This window comes from Lissotriton helveticus, chromosome 6 (genome assembly GCF_964261635.1).
Source record: "Lissotriton helveticus chromosome 6, aLisHel1.1, whole genome shotgun sequence".
NCBI classification, from domain to species: domain Eukaryota; kingdom Metazoa; phylum Chordata; class Amphibia; order Caudata; family Salamandridae; genus Lissotriton; species Lissotriton helveticus.
Window position 1 is genome coordinate 1024653654 of NC_136067.1, and position 26256 is coordinate 1024679909.

The following is a 26256-nucleotide window of genomic DNA, read 5'->3' on the forward strand; positions in this document are numbered from 1 at the left end:
GGGAGAGACGCGCAGGCTATTGGCAGTGGGCAGAGAGGTTATGACACTCAAAATGGCTGCCACCTACGTTCGTGATGGGGCCTAAAAGGGACAAGGTGGCGTGGCCACTGTTTCGTGATTTTCGCTTTACTTTCAACAGTGGCTGTGGTGAACATAAATGAACGCCGCTTATGTATACCTAATTTTAGTCATTTTCCACACCTTGCACCTGTCCTGTTACCTAACCATCTGGTCTCCTGGTTTTCCTAGGGAGCCATTTCAGGACAGAAGACATTGTTAAATCTGGCAACTGTTGTGTGATTTGTATTTGATGACTGAAGGATGTGAAAGTATGTGTGAATCCTTTTAGGCTTGGGATGTTTGAAGAATGGTTGAGGTTTGAATCCAGTTGAATTCATGAAGGGATGTGTGGGAAATTGAATGATTGATTGAATGCCTACTGCATTTTGTTTAAGATGTCCAACTTCTTTTGAATTGCTATTGTATAACATTTATTTATATCTACTTTATATGTTTCTTTAAAAAAAAAAGGAATGAAATAAATTAAGATAACTTTTTTCATAAATGAGTTGATGTCTTGATGTCTGTCCCATCTCAGTGAGCCTAACACTGCGTATTTAACCTAAGGACTCATGCCGAGCCTTGATATATTGGAAGGGGCATCTTGTTCTATTTAGGTACTTATTCCCCTGCGAGTCTGCCCCACATTTGTCTTCTCAGGGGGCCCCTGTTCTTTATATTGGTTGGCAAGTCACCTAGTGCCTCACCTGCTAGAAATGTATAGAGACAGTCTGGAACAAGGAGAACTTCCCAGGGAACCACGTCTAGCGACGATAGTGGCCATTTACAAACCAGGGAAACCACTGCAGGAATGTACATTTTACCGGCCAATTTCATTGCTCAAACAGAAGCCAAAATATTGGCTAAGACGCTAGCCACCAGACAGCTACCCTATCTTAAAAAGCTGGTACACCCATATCAGTCAGGGTTCATTCCAGGTCGCAAAACAGCACTCAACCTGCGACGTCTGCATGGCATCTTGGCACGTATTTCCCTCATAGAAGAAGACACTGTCATCCTCTCTCTGGATGCACGTATGGCATTTGATCTAGTTGAATGGTCATTTTTTTTGCAGTCCTCCGACACTTGGGTTTCGGCCCCAAGTTTTGTGCATGGGTACACTACTATATAAGAAACCCTTAGTGCATGTAGTGGTGAATGGCTACATCTGGGCATATTTACCCTTGGGCAGGGGTACGAGACAAGGCTGTCCATTTCCACCACTCCTGTTTCCACTGGTTCTCGAGCTATTGGCGGCTTGGAGAAGACAGGATCTGGTCATTCGGGGGTTTAAGTGGGTGGAGAGATGGGAGGACCCTATTTTCTTATATGTGGATGATGTGTTGTTATACATGGCATCCCCCGCATGCTTCATTAATTGCCTCCTAGATATCTGTGCGGCATACGGTTTCAGGCTATACCATTAACTGGGCAAAATCACTGATCTATGTGCTTCGAGGCCCTCCGCCCCGACTACCAAGAGGCTGCAAGATACAGATTACGGAAGACAGGTTTAAATACGTAGGGCTCCAGTAGTAGTTGTTTATTGATTGATTCATTCAAATCTTTAGAAAAGGGTAAAATGCTCCATTATGTACATTTGAATTACAATACATCATAAAAATTGCTTTTTAAATAGCTGTGAATCTTTAAAATTACATACGCTCATTATTAAAACTGTTTAAATAAAACAAGTTCATATGGTTCGGGGTTAAAGGAGAATGTAGCCATTATAATGATCAATGTTACATTTTTCTAATTTTTTCGATACTATTGTTAAAAATGTTGTCAAAGCAGAATTAATGGGTACATCATCTGGGCAAAGACATCGAATCACTGCTTGTCTGCAAGTCCTTATCCCTCTTTCATTAAATAACTTTTTTACTAATGTTAGTCTTTCATTGTTTAGTTCTGGACAGAGGCACAGGAGATGTATAATATTTTCCTCTCCAGATTTGCACAACCTACACAATATATTGTGTTGACGTTTTTTCCACGGTAGTGCATGGGATTCTACTGGCCATATTCCAAATCGTGTTTTGATGAAGAAATGTTTACTTCTCAACGACCATGCTGTGTCCAGATACTGCTGAGGCCTCTTTTTTTTGTAACCATTTATTATGGATCATGCGTGTTTCCTTTTAACAAAGGTCTCTTTGTCACTTATCAATGATAGGTAATCTGTTGTTTTATTCACAACTTTTTTAAAAGATTCCTGGGTTATGGTAGTAGTTCAAATCCCCCTAATCTCAAATTCATCCAGAGCCATGTCCAGGTATTTCCAGGCAGATGATTTATTATTACCCTCAATTTCATTCCATAGAAGCTGCGAAATTAGGTTCTCCTTATCATTTTTCACTCTGTTCCATAGCTTGATTACATGACCCTTTCGTGCATGCAGTTGATTATTCAAGCCAAATTCGAGCCTGACTTGGGCGTGTGTAGCATTTTTTGGTAGTAGGAAGAGGGAGCGAAAAGGTTTTGCGATAGCATTAATAATAATTTCTGCATCTTTTACGTTTAGGGCCTCACTGCCATAGGTTAGAGAAGGTAACAATTTTGCCGATATTACCGTAAGAAGTGGTTGGTAAGTTAAATTGCTTGTGGACTTTTTAATTATCCCAAATGCGCCTGTTAAAGCATTTGCTTTCCTGGTGATGTCATGTTTAGGAGGGCTAAAGTTACCATTGTCGTTAAATATGACTCCCAGATATCTATAGGATTTAACTTGCTCCAAGGTATCCTTTCCCAGGAACCATTTTGAATTGTACTTCCGTCTTGAATTTTTTGTGACAACCATAACTTTGGATTTGGATATGTATTACCATATTATTTTCTATCGCGTATTCCTGTATGCTTGTTATTAACCGTTGTAGGCCCACCTTTGTTTTACTCAGAAGGATGACATCATCTGCATAGAGTATATTCGATATATGTTTATCTGCAAGCTTAGGTGGGTGTGCATTTATGTTGTTCATGGCCTCCATCAAATCAACTAAAAACAAGTTAAATAGTAAGGGTGCCAATACACATCCTTGCTTCAATCCACCTAGCGTTGGTATTTCCTTAGTTAATGAGTGACCATTACCGATACGTACTCTAGCCCAATTATTTGTATGCAGAAGATGGATCAGGGGTAATAACAAAGGAGGAATCCCTTGTGCATGCAGTTTTCCCCATAGGCGTTCTCTGTCTACACAGTCAAAGGCTGATTTAAAATCAACAAAGCATAAATACAAGAGTTGTCTTTTTGTGATTGCTTTGTCGATTAAAACAGATAGGGCTAAGATGTTAGTAGCTGTTCCTAGTCCTTTAATAAAGCCGGTTTGGTTGGGCGGGATAATGCTGTTGTTCTTTGCCCAATCAGATAAGGATGTTAACAAAAGCCCTGCAAATAATTTTGCATCGGTGTCCTGTAGGGTTATTAATCGATAGTTTTCTGGCAAAGCCCAATCTCCTTTTTTGTATATGGGGGATATTAGGGACCCTCTCCACCTTTCCGGTATCACCCTTTTCCTGACTACTTCTGTGAAGACCCTTGCAAGATGTTCTGCCCATGCGTCAGGATCCTCTTTATATAGGGCAAAGGGTATAACGTTTGGCCCTGGCGCTCCATCTTTCTGTTTCGTTATTTGCTTAGCAACTTGTTCTTGTGTTATTTCGAAATCAGTTTCATGCCATGGAATTAGAGTATCCTTCCGTGAGCAGTGCTCTTTGATTCCAGGTTGTGTAGAATATAGATTTAGATGGTGCCCCAAAAAATTCGCCCATTCCGTCTCAGTTAGTACTGATGAGACTCCAGCTTTATCAGGCCTAGTTAGGCTATTTATAATCTTCCAAAACTCCCTTGAGTTTCCTTGGTTACTGGCATAAAAAATTAGAGTCCAAAGGTTATTATTAGCTGCCGTTTTTTAATTCCAGATTAATCTCCTTAAATTTTGATTTAACTCCTTTAGCGGCTTTAGTTTCTTATTTATTGGGGAACTTTGTCAGCTATTTCCCTAGTCGATTTCTAGTTTGTTTCATTTTCTATACTACATATGGAAGGATGATTTGGTTTACCCTTTTTCCGGTTCGAGTCACATATGTGCCTCTACGGTCATTGTGATTACCATTATGACTAGGTAGTATGGAAATAAAACTGGCCCATTGGTCAATTGTTGATGTAGCTGGCATTTCTTCGAAACATTCTATAGCCAGCTTTAGAGCCAGATCACTGGTCAATCGTTTGTTAATTGTTTCCCAAGTTAATTTCCGATAGTTAGTGGTTCCAATTTGACCTTGCGTTGTTAAATAGATTTGAAGTTTTTTGTTTACAAATGATGTAGTGATAATTTGCTGGCCGTGTTCGCATTCTGGGACCTTCTTTAAATAGTACGAAGTACAGGTGGTAAAAATATTCAATGATACTATAGTATAGTCAATACGAGATTTGGTATTATGGGAATATCAGGACCATGCCGGAGGTGAGTCCGTTGGGAATCTACCATTAAGTGTTCGTAGCCCCAAAGCTTCCATATCCTTCAGAAAATGTAGTCCTATTTGATTTTGTCTCGGTTTAGTTGAGGTCTCTAATACTTGTGCCGGAATTAACCATTGGTGATCTTGTGACTGTGTCACATCATCTCTTGAAAAGGATACTAGCAGATTTAGATTGAAATCTCCTGTAATAATGAAACCCATAAAGGGGTCCACTATCCTTTGCTCTACCAAGTAGGTGGAAATAGTAGCACACATGGTCTTCCTAGAGGTAAACGTAGGGCTCCATATAACAGCACAGTCTGAGCAGTTCATGGAAACAAATCTCCTAGAACCCCTGGGCAGGTTCCAACGGGATGTAATGCACTGGTGCTCCCTGACACTAACGCTGTTGGGAAGAGCGGCCCTCTTTAAAATGATGCAACTCCCTAGGTTCCTGGATGCCCTGCAAAATACCCCATTTCCGGTCCCCCCCTAACTATTTTAAAGCCACTGAAACCAAAGTTAGCCATCTCCTCTGGGATGGGAAACCCACTTGTATACCGATGCATAAATTAGTGAAGAGCTGGTGTGATGGTGGAATCGCCCCTCCGAACATAAAACTGTACTATTGGGCTTCACAGCTCACCGTGATAAACCAATGGCTCCATGTTCCGCAGGGAGAACCGGCATTCCGTATGGAGAGATATGTTCTCGGTGTGGGGGGCATCATGGGTGCGCTTTCCAATAAACATCGGGGACCTAATCTCATAGGACCAGTAGCACACTTGGTACAAATATGGTTCATTGCACTACGTGTACTTGGTTGGGATGGGGTATTGACACAAGCTACACCACTTTAGTAAACCCGACGGTTAGGCAAATTACGAAACAGCAAGGTATTGAGACAATGGGACCTAATTGGTATCTCCCGGGTTGGGGATTTGTGGAATAAGGGGAAAATCATTTCATTCACTCAGCTTCAGGAAACATACGGGATGGCATAGACTGAATATTTCCGATACATGCAGATCAGACACGCACTGACAAAACTCACCCACCTGGAACTGAGCTCCCAGAGGCCTCACATCTAGAGGACAGATTATTGAGGGATCACATGACAAAAATTATGAATAACCAATCTGACCCCACAAAAACCCACAGGGACAGATGGCAGACTGACATAGGGGAGCTGGGCGAGACATACTAGCAGGAGGCACTTGCGTCCCCACAAGAGGTAGCAATCCCCTCCAAACTAAAGTTAGTACAACTCAAAATTCTTCACCGAATCTACTACACATGAACAACTATGCACCTCATGGGATGCACTGACACAGCTCTCTGTCTGCATCAATGTGGGTGACTGGGTACCTTTTACCATGTACTATGGGATTGCCCAGGGATCAAACCGTATTGGGAAACAGTCATGCGCACCATCTCGCGGGTGGGCAGTGCTACCATGGAACTGGAACCCAGAGATGTCTTCTAAACTTTTGGGAGCCAACAGACCTTAATCAAATGGCCCAAGGATGGGAGACATTGGGCATGATGGTAGGAAAATGGAATATTGCCCAACACTGGGGAGCGAGACTTATTACCACATACCGTCAGTGGTGTTGTGACATGGATGGTGCAATGATAGCGGAGAAAGTGGTTTATATGCATAGGGGATGCCCTAGGAAATGGACAGGGGTGTTGGGAAGGTGGAATGCCTTCAGGGGCAATATCTGTGATCAGCCTACAGTTGAGTTGGTGTCTGATGTCAGTGACTGATTATACAAACCAGGGGGGCTATGTTGGTCTCGCCGCTTCTCATAACATTGTAACTGTGATTGCGGAAGAAACATGTGCTAAAGAGCAACTCGATGTACTCAATTTGTATAGGGATGTATGTAATAGCATGGAGTTCTCTTCTATCTCAATATGTGGAGTTATGTACCACTTAACGAAAAATGCGAATAAAAACGTTTATATAAAAAAAATAGTGGTTTAATTATTTTTTTAGCTTGTTCAATTTGTGAGATAGCAGTATTAGTATTTTAATCTGTGCTTTGGCTTTCTGTATAGGACCGGTAAACCTGCCACTGTAAAAATAGCTTTTAGGGCATTTTCACTATTGGAAAATGGTAATATTAATTTTAATATGTTGTAAATATCATGCACACTGCTGTGTGGCCTTCAAGGACCACATGGGGTGACTTACTAATATTTAAAAGGAAGCTTTTCTTACCTGTTGCGAAGGGATATTTTAACAAGTTGCACTACGGGTTTAAACTGCAGCAGTCAGGCTACAATGGTAGGCCCAAAGCCAAGTTTTCCTTGCCACACTAATTGATGGCATAATAACTGCTGCAGCCCTCATGTGACATTTAACTTTTCATGCCATGGGTGTATTTTCATACCATATAGCATGGCCTTAGGCAAAAGTTAAATAAGCCTATCAGAGAATAGCCAGTTTCAACCTGTTTCAGGGGTCAGAGGACATACATTGGACTGAATTGTCACAGTGTGCACAATATTAAAACCAGCAATACATTTCAGCAAAAATGAGGTGACTATGTAAAAACGGGCTGTGAGAAAGTGGAAGATGGGGTATTTGATAGTCTATCACAAATAATAATGGCATTGTACTTGTTAGGTTCAGTAAAGGTTTCAGAAATATAAACCTGAGCTCACCCCCTGGTACCTACAGCACAGAGAAGAAGGACTTAACTTAGGAAAATGTGTAACACATTTAGAAGTGTGAAATAGTTAAAAAGTCAAAAAAACAACACCATAAAAATTCAAGTCCAATTTTTAAGAAAGTGAATATTTTATTGAACAAAAGGACACCCAAATAACAAATTAGATTAACCATCAATATGGTTTTTTAAACATTTAAATAAATATAGCAACAAAATCGCAAAGTGTTAGACAAGGTAAGGTTTGAGGCAGATGGCGATGGAGCACGGATCAAATACAAGAACCAGGTTGGTCCCAGTCAAAAAGTTACCTTCGGATTTAGACATTTTCTGAGAAGGTATAGTCATCAGTGGGGTAAGGTAGCATGTTGGGTTTGAACACAGGGTTGACGATGACAGTTTGCCACTGTTTGATGTATTGGTGAAGCTGTTGACAAAGGCGGAAAAAGCTCAGACTGGGCAAATTCCAGATTTTACTTGCAGTAAGCAGTTAACATTGATCAGAAAACACTCGGTGCCGGGCCAAATGAAAGCAAATGGGCTTTTCGAGTCTTTAGGCAGACAAAACATGACTTTTCAAAACGTACCTTTTGTAGAAATAGTACAAATGTCACTTTATCAATGTATCAAATTTGTAATAAATATTTTAAAAAGTCCAAGCGGGACCTTTTTAGCTTGTTCCTAGGCAGACATAACATATATATTTTAATATTAAGTCCCAATGTTTTCCTATTGAACAGCTTAACCCTGCTAGATTGAAAATAGCTTTTGTAGCCTTGTCACTTTTAAGACTTGATTTAGCATCAATATTCTACATGTATTGATTTTAAATACTATAAATCCTACCTTATTAGGCACTAAGGCTTACTTAACGGTGGCTAATTAATATTTAAAAGGAGGGGTTAGGCCTGTCAAAAAGGCTATTTTGACAGGTTGGTATTGGGGCTAGAACCTGCACAGCCAAGTTACTGGTGGTTGATCTGGAGTCATGTTTTGCTTTGTCACAGTCCACTAGTGACATTTAACCTACAGACCATGGGTGCATTTTGGTCTGTTTCAGTGATACTCATTTTTGGTTCTTGTGATATCTTGAAGGCTGAACCAATGACACAGGATTATAAGACTATTTATTCCAATTTTTAAGTGTGAATCCAGATCTAGTATCTATTCACAAGGAAATCTATTGTCTTTTAATGTTACACTATAAAATGCTTCCCACCTCCCAAGCTGAGGTGCACTTATACAGACATGTCACCCACTGCTCTTATAAAATACTGCAACTACACTGAAGATGACCCACTTCCCTTTCCCAACATCCCATTTCCGCCACATGTGGCAGAACAGTTTCAACTCTTCTCAGCAGGGGAGTCAACATAATTTCTGCAAAACTTTCTTCTTGACAGTTCCCTGATCTCAACAAAAGCCCGATGAGATTGGGATTGAGAATACCATTACTGTCCAGATGTAACTGTACTTGACTACTTACAACATTTTGTAAGGCCATACCCATTAGAGGTATTTTACAAAAATAGCTGCTGGGTTACTTTCAGTCAATTGATGTAATTTTATGAAAGATGAGTGGTAGTTGTTTCTAGCAAGGGACAATCTACACCTCCAAGGTATCTATTGTGTATAACGTGGGATGTGCTGTCAATAAACATTTAGGCACATCATCCTAAATACAATTTGCAGGAAATTCTAAGATGGTGGTGTGACTGATAGTTGGCAATGTGTCATAGTACAGTGCAATAAATATGAGAAATCCTCAGTGTTAGCAGCAGCCTTAAAGCTCTCACATATGTTAGGCACTTCAAGCAAAAAAATCCGCCAACATATCACACATGTTTTGTGAGCTTCCCATTGATTTTTTCTGTTATTCAGATCTGATTTATACTTTCAACAATATCAGCCTTGGGATGGTTGTTGAAGAGATTTCAACCTCCCAGAAAGACCAGACTAATGCAAAGGTGCTCTATACATGGTTATTTCACTCATGGTTTGTAATTGTATACCATTTCTTTTTCAACTTTATTTTTGTTCTTCTAGGCATATTTTTACAAATAGTGTGTTGAGTAATGAGTTGTCACTTGTGCAGTGTACCCTCTCCTTTTGAGCTACTCCCAGTAAGGTTTGCCTAACACCCAGAGTTATGGATATGGCCATCTCTTTGTAGAGAAAGAAAAAATAAACAAGTACCTCTCTGATTGCCTGATTAGAAAGGAGTAGCTAAGTCATGTTTCATATCTTTGAAATGATAATGATAAATCCTCTTTATTGGTAAAGTGCAATTTAACATTACTATTTTAGAGATGACACTTTTATAAACTGGGCACTTCACTGTTCTTACTGCTCTATGTGCCTTGCAGCCTGTCTCCAATACATGTCTGGGGTGGGTGACAGCTGCATTTTGTGCATTCCCTCTTGGCAGCCACAAATACAGGAAGGGTGGGTTTGACAGAGAACTCATATGCATTCATCTGCATTCTGATAGCTCTTCCTGGGCAGGAGGAGAGGGGGGAGCTGACACCCCTGAATAGGCAGTGCCCTGTTTCACACACAGAGGGCTGATTACTCCTCGAATGATAGTCTGAAGCCAGAGCTGGGAAGAAAAGGGGATGTGTGCACTTCAAGGGATGGCTTTGAAGTCAGCCTCACTTAAAAGTCACAACTGGGTATATGTACTGCGCCTCTGACCCTACAAAGACAATACACTACTGGACCTGTGGAGAACTGGTGCCAGAAGTAAAGACTGCTGTGCTAAAAGGATTGCCACTCTACTTCACTGCTGTTCTAGGAGAACTACTTTTCTTCTTTGTCTTGCTACCCTGCTGTCTGCTGATCACAGCCTTGTTGAGGAGTGGGACTGTGCCTATCTCACTTGAACACAGAGTGACACCAAGGTCTTGCTAGTTTGCCCCTGTTCTGAAGTCTCATGGCCATCAAAGACATCCTTAAACCCTGCAACCAAACCTGAACACTGCCATCTGTGAGTCATGCCCTACCAATTGATGCCAATCCAGTCCTGGGCCCTTGAAAGGAGACCTCTCCTGTATAGAACCATCAAAATCGACACAGTGCCTACTTTGAGCCAATCGGAGCCGACACATTTTTCTTCGATGCCGACACAGGAACCGATCATCAACATCGCTTTGATGGACTGTCTGGATCGATGATGATGGACAATGCAGTTTGACAATGACGTAGTGCCCGCATCGTACAGGGGTTAGTCAATGAAGCCTTCATTGCCTGCTCAAGTCAGAACGGGCAAATTGAGTCTCCGACACCGACGCTTGCACCATCTAAGGTAATTGTTCAGCGGGACCTTCGTGAGTCCTGTAGCCATCGTCACAGTCGGCCTGAAATTTGGATTTAAAATCATGACCTCAAGGTACCCCTAAGTGCTGTATGTTTCTAATCACTACTTTATAATTATTCCTTAAAAATTCATAACTCCAGTTCTACTAATTGGATTTTTGTTTTTTTAGTCTTGTTTTAATCTAAAAATATAATTTATGTTTCTAACACGGTGTGGAGTATTTTTGTGGTGTTTTCATTGTTCTACTGTGTGTGTTGCACAATTACTTTACACATTGCTTATTTATATACGGCTGACGTGTCTGTGCCAAGCTTACCTACGATGAGCACAGGTTATCTTTTAGTGTGTACCTAGCTCACCCTGATTAGACTGGTGGTTCTTGCTTGTACAGGGTGCATACTCTGACAACCAGAAACTCAATTTCTAACAGAGTTGTACCTTCCATTATAATTATTTATGCATAATAATGAACCAATATTTAAAACCCCTGTCCTGAGTGCTAGAAATCGCACAATAAGCGCTTAAAACACCCATGACAGGATACAGTGGGCTCGAGACTTCAGTTTTTGTAGCTAATAAATAAAAAACGGGATAGGTGACATGGGGCACGTTGCAGAGGGACAATGAATGAAGTAGGGACGTTTGATAAGGCAAAGAGAAGGGGACATACTCTTGGACTGGTGCCCCTTGATAATGGCAAGGAAAGAGGTTCCCTGTGAGTAAATTGGGTTAGACAAAAACTGGGATTTCAATGAGGGCAGAACAGTGAGTAAGCAAGATTAAATATAGAGCAAAGGGGGCTAAAAGGGAAAAGGGGTATTCTGTTATTGTTAGGGTAGAAGAGGATTGATGCAGAGGAGCATGCCAGAAAGCTGAAAGAGTGGACCTTGCAGAGATGGTCACAATCACCCAGGTGAGATTCTTTAGATACTCTCAGTCCAGGGATTATGGCACAGTGCAGTGGGTTCAGTATCTATATGTTAAAATATTCCTGTAGCTGTTTATATTACATCAGTCTAGCTGCCTGGATCCTCGGGGTGGAAAAGTGATGTACTCACTGCATCCCATCTCCAGGGCTTGGTATGTTGCAACTGCAACTGCAGAGCTGGTTCCATGATTAAAGCATACACTCTGCAAACTTTTTTTGTTTAAAGAAAGCAAACTTACAAGTATAGAACTGTGTTTTATTTTAACAAAAATAAATAACCCAAATTAGCAGGGAGTTTTCTAATTACGAAATGGGGCAATTTTATATTTTTCCTGCCCATGTCCACCGTATGCATATACAGGAAAAATGAGTGAGAGCTGCTCAGCCTCAAATAGGGTGAGTGACTCAGCAGTCCTTTGGCGGTTCAAATGCTGGGCCATGGGTTACCATCAGTGTAGCCAGTCTCAGCTCCTCCAATATTATATCATATGTTCTTCTCACTCTCATAGTGATGGAGAACCATCAGTATGGCAGGCCAGGATAACTGCTGGTTTACTGAAATTCTCCGAAACTGTCAAAACCTAAATGATGCATGCAACAGCAGTTTATTAAGTCTACTCACTGTAAGGATAAGAAACAATGTTAGTTTCAGGCATTTGTCTTGAATAGTTGAATGGTTAGGTAATGGGCAAAAGATTTTAGGAGTGTAGATGAGAATTAAATTAGTTATACATGTCATATCTAATATATGATGTTTATCGTGAGTAGGTCCTTGACTGAACTCAGAGAATCCTAAGGTATCAAAAAAATCTTTCAGCTCCAGAACTAAGGCAGCAAAGAGGTAATTAACATGGAAAATGATGTGTTCCAAAAACAGAATGGTCCATATTAGTATGATTCTGTGTTGGGGTATTGTCACATTTGTCGTGCAGCTGAGAACAAAATCAATTTTTTACATTTACAAGCCATGAAAAGCCACTTTGCATGGCTTTGCTTGATTTAGTCTGTACAAAGTGACGTAACCAAGGCGCATTGCTGCCTTGCATTACTCTCTGTTGAGTATGCATTGCATGGGTGGAATATGGCTGTTGCACTATGGTGCAACTGTGCCTGCATTGGCACTACGCAGCACACAGTGTGCCAGCACAAGGAGAGTTATATTAAAGAGGGAGGTCCCAGACTGGTAGAGAAAGAAAAATCACGATAGAATCAAAGAAATCCAAAGAAACAAATCAAGAGTACAGTGTTTTAATTCACAAAGTACTCAACCACGATGTCAGTTTATACATTTTTATACAAAATTCATCAAATTTCAATAATATTTGTGCCCAAAAGAGAGGAAAGGGAGAGGGGGAAGTGCGGTGAAGGGGTTAGTGTAGGATAACGAAGAAAGTTCTACCACTTAAGTGCAGGTCAGAAAATGTCATTATTTTACAAATACATTATTACAGTGGCATTCAAAAAGAAGCCAAAACAAACACGCCACAATGTGTCAGAAAATTCCTATGACCAAGCTCCAATAAAGCTGAAAAGTTCTTGCTTGGGGGTAGAAGCTGGTCTCGAGGGGGGTAGGTAGTCTACGTTTCGACCCTGTTACATGTAGGGTATTTTTCCTTACAGAGAGGGTCTTCTTCAGGACAGAGGGGAACAATGGGCTGGTTTCCTTCTATAAAGAGCAGATCACTGTGTGATAAACCTGCGATGGCACAGCCAAGCCGAATATTCACCGGGGACTGCCATCGTTTAGAAAGCCGGAACAAGCCGGCAGTATCATCATAAATGGGTTCGTGAAACATCGTATCTTGGACGATTCGTCAGTGTTATTTCAAAAGGCGGAAGTGTCCAGTAACATCCAGCCCGCAGCTGATAAATCTGCAAATATGTCCAAAAAGAACGGAGACTGCCACTAGACGGGACAATGTGATTCTTCCGCTGTTATCCGTTCTTTTTGTTTACAAAAATAGCACTCCATTTGATGTTGATTTTTTATTGTTTGAAATTGACATTTAGGGACCAGTATTTCTGTCAGTGTTTGACTTAGCCCATTTGGCAGGTTCACCCCGAAACTTTTTGCATTTTCCTAGCCTGTTTCTATAACCTGGTGTTGGTTATTTTAGGCCTCTGCGCACTTTTTCACTGTGGTTCAGTGTAAAGTGTGTGCACTCTCTGTGTATGTGTGGTGAAAATGGCCTGCACTCCCATAGGAATGCATGGGGATATGTGTGTCCATGGTAGTTCCTCATGTGTGGGGAGTGCAGGGTCGAGTTTGGTATGTGCGAACTCGTGAGATTAAATGCTGCATGATGATGTGCGCAGATTTATTGTGTCTAGTGGAGAAGTGCCACTTCTAGAAGTAGACATGTCTGGGCAGTAAATGTGAATTGACTGTCTGGCTTGTGATTGGCTGGCGCTGGCTGGTGTGCCTGGCTCCAGGAGCCAGGGTGGGTCTGCCCGGTGGTGAATGGGGAGATCTGCATGTTGATGCAGGGAGGAGTTGCACCTGGGACCTGACTAGGGCTGGGCCTTCCCTTCACAATGCTGGCTCCACCCCTTGTGGTGTGTCTGATGTCCCTGGCCTGTCCTGTGAATAGGGAGAGGGGCTGGGCAAAACAAAGTGCTCAATAACCAGTTGCAACTAGTTCTCCCCCTGCCCTACAGCCTTAGACAAAGGATTTCTGTGTATAAAAAGGGGCTGTGACCCCATGAAAAATGTTTTTGTGCTTAACTTGAAACAACTAGGGGTGTGCTGCTGCTGGGGCCCAGGGGAAGGCTTGCCTCCCCGGATGCCTAGGAGGCCTTGTTTCTCTGGGACCCTGCTGCCCTCCTCATCTGAGGGAACCCTTGTTGTGGTATGTTCTTATTGAGGGACCTTGGGGACTTTTAGCTTTTTCCCTTGCCTCAGGATTTTGTTTGCCTCCAGTACTGCTGGATGCGCTATCCCTTAATGACCCAGCGGAGGAGAAGCGTTGGCTGCGCAGCGCGATGCTGCAGCCCCTTTACGAGGGAATTCCCTGCGTAGGGATTCCCTCGAAATTGCTCCACTTACTTACTTATTTTTGTACCCACCCATTTATAGGAGCACAAGCGGGTGCCCACCCCGTGTCTATATTTATTTTTCTCACCAAGGGAGCCTACCCCTCATTTTGGCCCCCAAGAGTCACTGCCGCAGCCGCAGGCAACCAGGAAGTCAGGCACCGTAGTGCCTGACGGCGGGCAGGACTTCCAGTTTGGAATGATTAGAGGAAGGCCGAGTGATGGCCTCCCGTGGCCTGGGGCTCCCGTAAGCTGTGGAGAGCCCCGGGGGCCAGCCAGCAAGAAGCAGCTCGAGTGTCACGGGGCTCCCATGCTCTGGAGGGAGACCCGGAAAAAGAGCCCGGAGCCTTGAGGGCTCCACATCTGGAGCCGCGCAGACCAGGAGAAGAGTCCTGCCTCCGCTCCCGACTCAGTGAGTTACAAGTGAGTCCGGGGGGAGGAGAGGCAGAAACAGAGCGGCCCCGTCATGCAGCGGGCCGCTCCAACCTATGGGGGCATGTTTTCTGGTGCAGAGCCTATGTGGCTCCAATAGGGTCAATGCTACATCCCTGAGCGGCCCCGTCTTTCAGCGGGCTGCTCCACCGTTTTGGGCATAATTATTACCAGAGCCCAAATGGCTCCAACATGGCCCCCCTTCATGTTTAAAGTCCCTGTTGGAACTTGGGTGGGGGGCGCAATTGTTTGAGAGCCCCGGGTGGCTCCAATGTTTGGGGGCCATAGTTGATTCTTTAAAGAGCCAGGGTGCTCCTGGGGCCATAGTTGATTATTTAAGGAGCCAGGGTGCTCCTGGGGCACAGTTTATTTCGGGAGCCATAGTGCTCCAAGGTCCCTATTGGTCTTTAGAGCCAGATGGCTCCAGCGTGTGGCACAAATTGTCCTAAGGGCCAGTGAGAGCCCCCTGCCACAGTTTACCTTCTACAGCTGCTCAGCAAGTTATGGGCAGCTGCACCATTTAGGCACAGCTCCAGTGAGATTCCCTGAGAGGGACAGAAGTGGCACAGAGGTGCCAGGCCTTCCACAGCTGTGCAGCACTTAGTACCAGCTACAGTGTTTAGGCCCTGGTATTGTTATCAGCTGCCCAGCAAATAGTGGGCTGGTGCAACATGTAGGTTTTGAGCAGTGGCGCAATTGGACTGGCGCTGCCTTAGCAGTGCGCCCTGACATACCGGACACAGGGCATTTGAGCCCCTTCTTGGATGGCCAGTTGGCCAGTTGGCAAGGGTGGCTGGTAAATGGATAGGGCGCAAGGCCCTACTGTGATTTATGTGCTCTAAATGTGGTGCTAGGTAATGTAATGCATTTAGTATGTGTTCCGCACCCTGTTTGATACCTCTAAATATGGTTTAGACTTATGAGGTTGTTGTGCCTATTTAGGTTTGTGTTCGTGAGATTACACTTCACTGTGATTTACGCCCCTAAATGTGAGTTATACTTAGGAGGTAGGGTCTAATGTGTTTAGACAAGTGAAAGATTGCATAATGTGTTAATGCTGGTGAGGTTGGCGCATGATGCAATTCTCGCCTGATGTGACTGTGCATAATGTAAATTTATGTTACAGGTTGAGGTGGAGTACAGTGATTACTAATGGTTACTGGTTGTAGGTTTATGATCTATTTTTACTTGTACCAATTTCTGCTAAGTGTTGATCCTGACAGTGGCCCACGTGACCCTGTCCTGTGTAAATAATCCCTTGTGAATATTGCCCTTGCCAGTTGGCACAATGTATATTGTGTGATTACTATCCGGTGTGTTTTCGTAATACAAAGGCTATTTTTATATATAACCTTATATATAACCTTGTGTGGAATTCCTTTTTGTGGTGTGCCTAGTGTGTTGCTGCTGTGTGTGACTGCTCATGCCAATCTACCAAGGGGGTGAGCAGGGGTTATCTTGGCGTGTGCCTCCTTTGCCCTGACTAGAGTGGTGGTTTCTGCCTGGCTTTGGCTCAAGCCTTAGCCAACCAGAAATCCCAGTTCTAACAGTCAGATACTATTTTATTTATAGAAGTCCTTCATTGAACCATTCCTACTACACATGGTGGGGCACTGCTCCATTGGCGACCTTCAGCTACCTTAATTAGTGAAATCCTCATCCATTGGTAGCAGGTAACACAGCTAGGTATTTTGTTACTATTATACCAAAGGTGTGGCGGCCTAGTTGTAGGTCTCCTACATCTGCTGTGATATACGGATTGGCACTGGTGTCCCTGCACACACTACCACCTACATCCTAGTAAACCTTCCCTTCCTTCAGTTAAAGGCTTTCATAATCTATTTAAAATAAAAAGTTTTGTAAATTAAACATATTTTTTTTCGGGGAGTGTCAAGGCCTAATGCTGGACATGTATGTGGAAGTCACACAATCAGTTTCTTTCCTAGGTAACTATTTTCCATTTTCAAAAACTCCTCAGTAACAGCAAGGACTACCTTGGGACATAATCCATTTAGAGGGTGTGTTTTTTGTTACATGTCTGTGCGCCTTGAATCAGTCTCTCTTTTCTACAGGATACTGCTCCGGCATGAGTATTTCACTAGTTACTCCATAAATGGGCACTGTGTATATCACTTTTGCATGTCTTGATGGCTACATCTGGAATAATTGTGCATACCTGATGATTTTTTATATATTGTGATTCTTTTTCAGATTGAAATTAAGGAATTACCTTTTCGCAAATCAGATTGAGACCATTGTGTCGTATTTGTAGCTTTTATTATCTGTCTCCACATAGCATCTAATCATTGTTGACATTGTCACACATTTCATTTGAGTAGGGTAGGGATCTTTTTACCCGTCCTAAAGAAGAAGCAGTACGCTTCGAAACATGTTGACACACACAGGAGGTCTTGTACATTAATACAACACACCTCCACCTCACAGTTTTTAACAATACCGGCACCAAGGCATATTACATTTGTCTACTCCATAGGTGCTAGGTATTTTTTAACATTTACTTATCAATCACTCCTGACCCTACCACTCACCCTCTCTCACACTACACATAGTGGAAACCTCAGTGTTCCCGCGCATCCGCTGGTAGTAGCATGCTGCGTTCCGTAGAGGGACGCAAAGACCCCTATGATGAAGCATGGCATCAAGGGCCCTTTTAGTGTGTGAGGGGTATTTAAGAAACATGATGTGGTTCCAACCAATGTAGGAAACACACTTGTCCCATGATCAAACATCATCCATGGTAATCTCCCTTGGGTGGATCCTTTTGTTTATAAGTAATTGTAAGGGGAGGTCGAATCCATCCCAGGAGTTTGTGTAGGACATCTACTCTCCACTCCCTCCTTTGGTATTTGCTGAAGTAACACTTTAGCCTCGACTAAGACACAGCTACTTACACATAATGCTTTGTTTGTCAGTTTCAACTATTTGAATGTAATCCGCATCCTCGCAGGAAGAAAAATAGCTTTTTAAATTACCTTCAATGGTTCAGTTCTGCAGTGTCAAAAATCAAAAAGCAATATTTTTAAAAACAATTGAAGTGCATGTTGGATGCGCTTTAAACATATTTTTTCGAATAACACTCAAGTTGCATGTTCACAGGGTGCAGCTTGAAAGCAATATTTGCATATGCTCATTGCAGTTCTTTTTCCCTTATTGCTTCCTCTACAACTCCTTACTATTATCTCATTTCTCTTGAAAAAACGAGAAGCTCTCTTGAAATTGAAGTGCTCCTTCAATTAAATATATTTTCTACTGCCCGATTTCGAAAAACATCTGCCCTGGATCACTTTTTTTGTGCGTTGTGACATTTATTTCAGTCATTATTTTCTAGTAAACATAGAAAAAAGCTTAATAGCACCAAATGTGTTGCTCATTCTATACACCTCTTCCAAGAAAGTGCTATAAAGCTGATTATCTTTGTGAATAAAGGGCGCCTAAAGGGCTCTCGTGCGAGGACCATATCCTTTCCACTTGAAGAAAAGAAAGCAAAAACAATCATCCCAGCTGCGAACTATTAATATGAGTTCCCATTATGGAATGTGAAAAATGTGATGCAAGGGATTGGGAGTGAGTGGTCTCGAGGCTACATTGCTGTCGGTGACACCATTTAATCAGGTCTCATGCATTCTTTTTATTCAACAAAAAACAATGCCTCATGTCAATTATATCAGATTTAAAAGTGCTTAGAAACATGTTGAGCACGAGTTGTAAGAGCTATTAAAGTACCATTTTGTGGCATATGCTGCATAGACCCACAGACAAATGGTTGCTTTTGTAATGGTTCTGTTGGGCAGTACTGAGGGGCATATTATCAAGGGGGTTTATCTCCGCTTTTTTGGCTTTAAAAGCCAAGAAAGCGGAGATAAAATTATCTCCCTATTACCTAGCTGTGGCTAACACCAGTTAGCGACAGCTAGTAGGAGATAGCGACCATCTTGGGCCCCACTTTGCATGTCAGTGATATTTATCACTAATGACATGCAAAGTGGGCGTGCCAAGATGTTAATGACTGGAAACAGTCGCTAACATCGCTATCTCCTATTACCAACTTATGGAGATATTCGCGATAAGCGCGAATATCTCCAAAAGCTGACACCTGCCCTGAGCAGTTCTTAGCCATGTTATCCAATGGGAGGTGGATAACATGGCTAAGAGCATTAGCTCGGTAATGCATGAATATCGCTGACTTTTCAGCGATATTCATGCATTGCGGCCTACTTTTATCGCATTGGCGATAAACCTTGGTAATACCGAGGTTTATCTGCGATAAAAATCGCCGCAGCTCAGTGGTAAATTTTTGTCTCTAACCAAGCAATAGCGATAATTATTGCTATTGCTTGGTAATATGCCCCTGAATTAGTTTGTATCTACGTTCGGAGCAAAATGTGCCCGGAACGTTGGTTACAAGTGTGTGCAAATAGAAACCTGAGTGAAAACATACCCTTTAAGTTACTCCCTACAATGGCTGCTCTTTCACTCTCTACCACAATCTTCTTCAAACTGCGGGCAACCAGAGCAACTTCTCTAAAAGTTCGTTTGAGAAAGAGGCACCTAAACAGGCTTATATCTTCACCTTGAGGATAAATGAACAGTCACTTACTCTTGGGGCCAGTTACTAGGCTAGGAATCAACTCCAATCCTCGGGCCATGGTTAGAATCTAATACCCCTAAATTCTGACGTTATCATGTGTAATACAAATTTCAAATAAATTTAGGTTAACGTACAGAACTCAATACCACCTGCACACAAATCTATGGGGCAGATTTAAAAGCATCCATCGCCACAAGTACATCACTTTTTGACGTACTGGTGGCGTATTTCACCGCTCCACATTTACAAGGATAGGGCTTTTCCTGTCCATGTAAATATGGCCCCAGCTAATCTTGTTCTGCTGCTCTTTTTTATAATTATGTATATATTTATTCATTGAATTGTTTCAGCCTATCTATAAGAAAAATGAACTTTAAATTAAAAAATAATGCTGATAAATCAGAGCTTATGGATTTCTGAAGTGTCCTTCATGGGTTCTGGGTACGGTTTAGAATATAGTGGACCTCGTTGAGGCCATCTATTAGATCGTACAGGGCAGGTTCCCCTACTTTGTATGGCCCCTTTACACACAGGATTTTGCGTGAAAGGGGCATTCCATCGGTGTTGCTGTGGGTGTTATCACGCAACACTCATGGAACCAGACAAATTTCCAGATTTACAAGGAATCGTAGTTCCGGAAATGCGTGTGAATGCTACACCTCCCCAGGGGAGGCGCAATGAGGAGAAATGTTTTTATTTCTCCTCGTTTTTTCCTCTTTCAATGCATGCTGCATTCTACACCACACATTGAAACAGGAAAATTTCTGTAGTGATTGTTTTTGTGCAGCAAGGTGCCCCTTCCTGCACGAAAACAATCTTCCCATGACGCAAGCATCCTTGCACCATGGTGAAAGGTTGCCTGCACCGGCGCATGGCAGCAGTTTGTGCGCCGGCGCAGGGGGAAGCACAGAGATGCAACATATTGTTGTAAATATGTTGCATCCCTGTGCTTTGAAAGTGACTCAATGCGGCGCAGCCAAATGGCTTGCGTTCCAGCACTGAGTCACTTTCTTGGAAATCTGCCCCTACGTCTCTGTAATTAATAATCGTTTTTCAGTCGTTCATTTAAGAAAAAAAGTTTCACATGTTGAAATTAATCGTGGAATGCAGCTGTATCTCACCTGACAATTACCAGTTGTAATACCCTCCACTCAACTTTGGAATTCTGACTCTTGCACAAACTGTTCTTTGCTCAGGGTTGAAATTTTCTAACACACTTGTAATAAGGTCCTTTTAAGTTTAGGGAGAGAAGGGTGGTTGCAACGCATATACACCACCAGCCATTGACCCAAGAGGATTGAGATCGCTTGCCAAGTGATAATTAGGCACATGTTTTTTCGAAATGGCCAGCTGTCATACTTATGGAAAGTTAATTAATAATGCCCTTACAGTAAAAAGTATGGCAAGTGTAATTGGTTGAATTATCAAATATAGAAAAACCTGATTCTGTAATAAAGAATACCTTATGCTTATTTTTTTTTACTCACGTCTCCCTCATTTGGGTTCTCATTCACAAAACAATTTTGCACTCGTTAAATCTCAGGGATTGCAACCTCAAAATGACAGTTTTTAATGTACTATACCCATATTAAAATAAAGTTATTAAGCTGCAAGATGGTTTTAGAAAGGCATAATGAATTACTATTTTGGAGGTGTATGTATATGGCACCCATTATAAATAGTGATTTGTTATGGTATGTATCAATATTTTGCTATTGAAATGCGACCACAAAACATTGAAAAAATACTGACTCTCGAGTTGGGGTGCTCACACATTCACGAAAGGGAAGGGACACTCTTAAAGCAATCACAGAGATAGTGGTCTGCTAACCCAAGCTGGCCAACATCCACGTGCGGACATCCAAATCATAGAGAATCACAATTCTTTATTTACCGCATGACTATTGATGAGATGAGTTGGATTGGAGCCCACTACAATTCAAAATTTTGTGAACTGACCTTTTAGTATCTAGGACGATTACCAAAAAATCAAACCCTTAAATCGTTAATCCTTTCAATCATTTGGACATAGAAAACCTTACAGGAACCTGATAAACAAAGGTGTAGCATTCACAAACCCCATTGAGTAGGTCAATCAGAGGATTTGAGAATGGCAAAAACCATTTTTCATGTTTGCTACATTGCCTTAGCAATTCTGATAATTTTTTCTAGATCACTAAATGGGGTTAGAAACTATTTCAGAATCGCTATTTAGAATGAATGTGGTTTGAGCATACCTTCCAAATAGCGATTTTGACCCAGGTGTATCCATATTTTGCAGCATTGAAAAGTAACCAACACCCAAGTTGTGGTGGTAAATAATTCACAAAGAGGAAGGGGTCTATAAACCCTTTTCATGTTGTGAATTAAAAAAAAATATCCGGAGAAGTTAGGCAGTGGCCCATGGGACCATTGTCAATTCTCTGCAACAAAAAGAAAACTTTTTTTTTAAAGCAGTCCCATTTTTTCTAAAATAACAACTCGAGGCATTTAAAAAAAGTAAAAATTACTTTATTGAAATGCATTCAATGCAGTAGTGGTCTTCTGCCCCTCGCAGGCCACCATCCGTCTAATTGTGGCCAATCAAAGTGGATTGCAAGTTACAAACTGTCTAATGAATATTCTTTAGGCAGGTCAATCATGACTCTCTGTGATGCAGTATTTTGTAAACTTCGCAAAAAGTCGATGTGCGATTTGTGTTCACTTTTTTTGCACAAGGAAAAATAGTACGAGCCCCTAAGTTCTTAGGGTGGTGTAACCCATCTTACACCCAACTGAAACATATGAATTGTCCAATCGCAGCTGAATTTCCACATATTTTTTTGCAACATGTTGCATATAGGTAGATTCTATATTGGTAACTGCTAACCATACAAATGGACTCTTTGAGTTTGTACATAAAGCCACACAGCCAAAAATCCGTAAAGAATGATGCCCCAAGATAAACTCAACACTGTGAACTTAGCTACATTTATTTCAGATATTAAAAAGAGAAAAAGTTTGGAAACAACAACGATAGCTCACAAATAAGCCCAAACACCTACATTTACTCACTTCTCTACAAATCTTGCTTTTTTCACAAGAAATACAATTATAGAGCCACCAGATGCCAGATGCATAGGATCTTGAATGAACAATTTCATAATACAGATCATCGGCATATTTAGCAATCACTTAGGGCAAATTCTCAAACCTTCTGAAAGTAGTTTTCATTACTTCACACATAAATAAACCTTCCCCATCAAGAGAGTCTGCCAAATGACGTCCAATCGCCTGCCTAACTTCAGTGTACATCTGGGCCCGGACCAGCTCTTGGGTGGTGCTATCGGTGCCTCCGCACCGGGCGCTGACATGGGGTGGGGGCGCTCTGTTTGTAAGTATATTTTAGTTTTAGAAGCACCTGCGTTCCTTGCTTCCAGCAATTTTCAGCCATCAATAAAAAAAACGAGGTTACTCCATTGATTAATGTTCCAGCTGGAGAGAGATCAGAGGTCGTCTAGTGGAAATTGTAACTCATCTTAAGGTAGTGCAGTGGGTTAATATGCCTGTTGCAAAGAATGTGTACCATGCAGATCACAAAGTGCATATAGTGTAAATAGGTCAGTGGGTTACTGCTTGTGTTACAGGGATCCTTTACTTACTTGCAGTTTATAAATTAAATCCTAATATTGCATAGTGAGCTATTATGCGTCAATAAAGAGCTGCATGCAAGCTGCAACGTATAGGTTACAGCATTATGACTTTTTGCCCTATATTTCATTATTCTAAACTTGCAAAAATGGTTCTTTTGGGTAGAAATCAATTCTTCTTATTAAAGAGAGTCCCTAACAATGATGTTATGTTTTAAATTCTAAATGTGTGCTTTCTCAGACCAAGGACTCTTAAACTATACTGCCTACCAGTATAGATTAAATGTGACTCCTACACCTTGTAATCCTCCCTCTTATTTAACACTCCTGTACACAGATTTACACACTTATGATTGTCTCTGTGTCAATGTGTTTGTGATTTAAATTGCTCTGACACCCTACACTGTTAAGAGTGGAACTGTAAAACTAATTCAGTCTGAGAGAGTGGTTATTGAGACTTGAGGAGCACTGTTAATAGGTGGTAGATGTGGTCATTGGGGGGCGAATAAGAGGCGTACGCCACAAAGAATGCCAGTAGTGTTGTTTGTCACAGTTCTACTCCGTGATTAGATATGTCTGTGCCCTTGTGTGAGACATGACTCGATTGTAACTCTGAATGTGTGGAAGAAATTGGGAGAACTTTGGAAATTGCAGTCGTATGTACCTGTGTTATTTATAACATGCACCACCTTTGCTAGGCATACCCCATGTAGAGCTTTGCTGTCGGTTTCTATGCTTTTAAGGTCTATTTTATCCTATTTTTCCCCTAAACTATTTGTGACGTATGTAAAATGGTTGTGCATGCTTTGATAATCGAAGTCAGAGAGAAACTTTCCTACATGTAACAGTAAAGCATCTACAAAATACATGTTACATACAAAAAATATAAAAAGAAATAGATGAAACGTGACTGTCTATGTAATAAATATGCTGGGGTAAATGTCAGTATTATTTTATGTAATTGATGAGGCCAATGAGATACCAATGTGAAACCTGTCCGCAACTAAAGCAAACGTAAAAATTCACAATTAAACAAGCATTGACAAAGCCAAGACGTTTGCCTTTAATGAGCTGAAACATTCAAATACAGGCATTCAAAATGTCATGTATTTACAAGACATCTTGGCTTTGCAGGTGTTTGCTTTTGGCCTTATTGTGACCATTATTCTTTAACCCCAACGGGGCCAGACACTAAACGATCATAATTTTTTTGTTCTGAACCAGGGGTCTCCAACCTTTTCTAAGGTAGGAGCTACTTGTGTTCAGTGAAACTCATCTTGAGCTACTAATATTATTAGCGTCTTAACAGCAACCACATCATACAAGATTACATAAGTGGGCCCAATATGCAATATTAGCAGCAGTGATCACCATGGTGCAAGGGTTACCAGTAGTAATGTAAAACGACTGTGTTCATTTGGAAGTCTTCTATGTGGGAAATTCATGACAGGCATAGCTTCGAAACCCTGGGCTCCTAGGTGAAAATACCGGTAAGAAGTCTCCCAAAAGGCTGCATGGTTTATTATTCAAATATCAGCTTTAGAGATTGTGAAAATGAAACACTTTTTCTCCAAACTTCAGCTCGTGAGTTATTAAAATACTCACATTTTTGTCTCAAATACAGGTTTTCCAATTTTAGTGGACCAGGCTGTACGGAGGAGAGCTACTTACTTGAAGCTGGAGAGCTACCAGAAACTCCTGAGCTACTCATTGGAGAAGCCTGGCCTGAACTCTGACTTTACTATATTCCTTTTTAACAATATGATAATAAGGAACTGCTGATATAAATGTATCAAGAGTCCTCCCAGCAAACAAAGAAACAGTTTCCCAACAACCATTGAAAACAATCCAAGTTCGACCATTTGACAAACAACACATTTCGTAGACCTTTTTAATGGAATCTTCACAAATACAGTAAGGGGGTTGTATAGTGGTCTGGATAAAACCAAATGTTCATGATTAGGTAATGACTGTGGACATTTCAACATGATGGCGGTGAAGGGCATAAAGTGTTGTGTATAAGCACAGGTAATATATTCGCTTGTAGTTTAAAATACATCTGTCAGGTGCTAATCCAACATAAGTCCATTATTAAAGACCACATAATATACATATTTGTGATATAGCTTTTAGAAAAAAAGTGCTATTTTGCTAATATTTATAATGCATCAGAATTAACTGTCATCAATCTGCCCAGTCCCATTAAAGAAGTTAAGCATATCAGTGTTCTTTGGGTTTTCCCACTACTGTGACTTGGTTCACCACGTTTAGGTCTGGCTACAGGCTGATTTAGTTGTGTGCATGAGTTTATGTCATCACACCAAAAGAATACAGAGAGACAAGTTTTAGTCACTTAAAGCAGTGGTTCATTTGTGTTAGCCCCATTGAGCTAGTGTTTGAAGATAGTGTTGTGCACAAGATGAGGATTCCTGGAAAATTCAAAAAGATATCAGATAGAACATACTGCTATCAATACCACACGCCACAAGGGTGAATAAGTGAGGAAAAATAATGACTGCTCTATTTATGAAACTGGATATGAAGCACTTCAATGGAGAATTAACTCAGATCAACCTACAACTTATGAGTCACCGGAAGTCACCTACCCCTAATTGTCAGGACATTCATTTCTAGCGAATACTTTAATTTCTATTCAGCTTTCGAATTCTAGCACAGGGAAGGAAGTGACCACTTTTCCTAAAAAATATTTTTTGTTTAAAAAGGAAATTGGACATAATTATAAAATTAACGTAGGAGGATCTGAATTAACGAGTGATTATTCTGAAAAGAGTCAAGAATATCATCAAAAATAATAATATCGAAAGCCAGAATTCACAATATACAGTATGAGTTAGAGAGACCTAGATATAAGGTGGAAGCCATTAGTAACTTGCTTAGAAATCTAGAAAATAAGCTTGCGAGGCAGAATGTTAACGAAGAGAAATACATCTGTTATTGGTCCTATCACAAACTAACAGAATAGATGAGAAATTACAGAGCAGCTGGAAGGAAGGCAAGGAAATTGATCCACAGGCCAACAGGAAACAGCAGAATGCATGAAAAACTTCAAGCTAATCCTAAAAAAAGGTATTAAACATAAAACATGAATA

General features: G+C 41.3%; 1 long non-coding RNA gene across 2 annotated transcripts in view; it reads left to right on the plus strand.

Moving 5' to 3' along the window:
* The window catches only part of LOC144761632 (uncharacterized), a 429197-nt gene extending 403863 nt beyond the window's left edge, over window positions 1–25334 (plus strand). For both annotated transcript variants that reach the window (XR_013595826.1, XR_013595825.1), the window contains one exon: window positions 24771–25334. This is a non-coding gene — a long non-coding RNA (uncharacterized LOC144761632). The remainder of the gene's footprint in view (window positions 1–24770) is intronic.
* The last annotated feature ends 922 nt before the right edge of the window (window positions 25335–26256 follow it).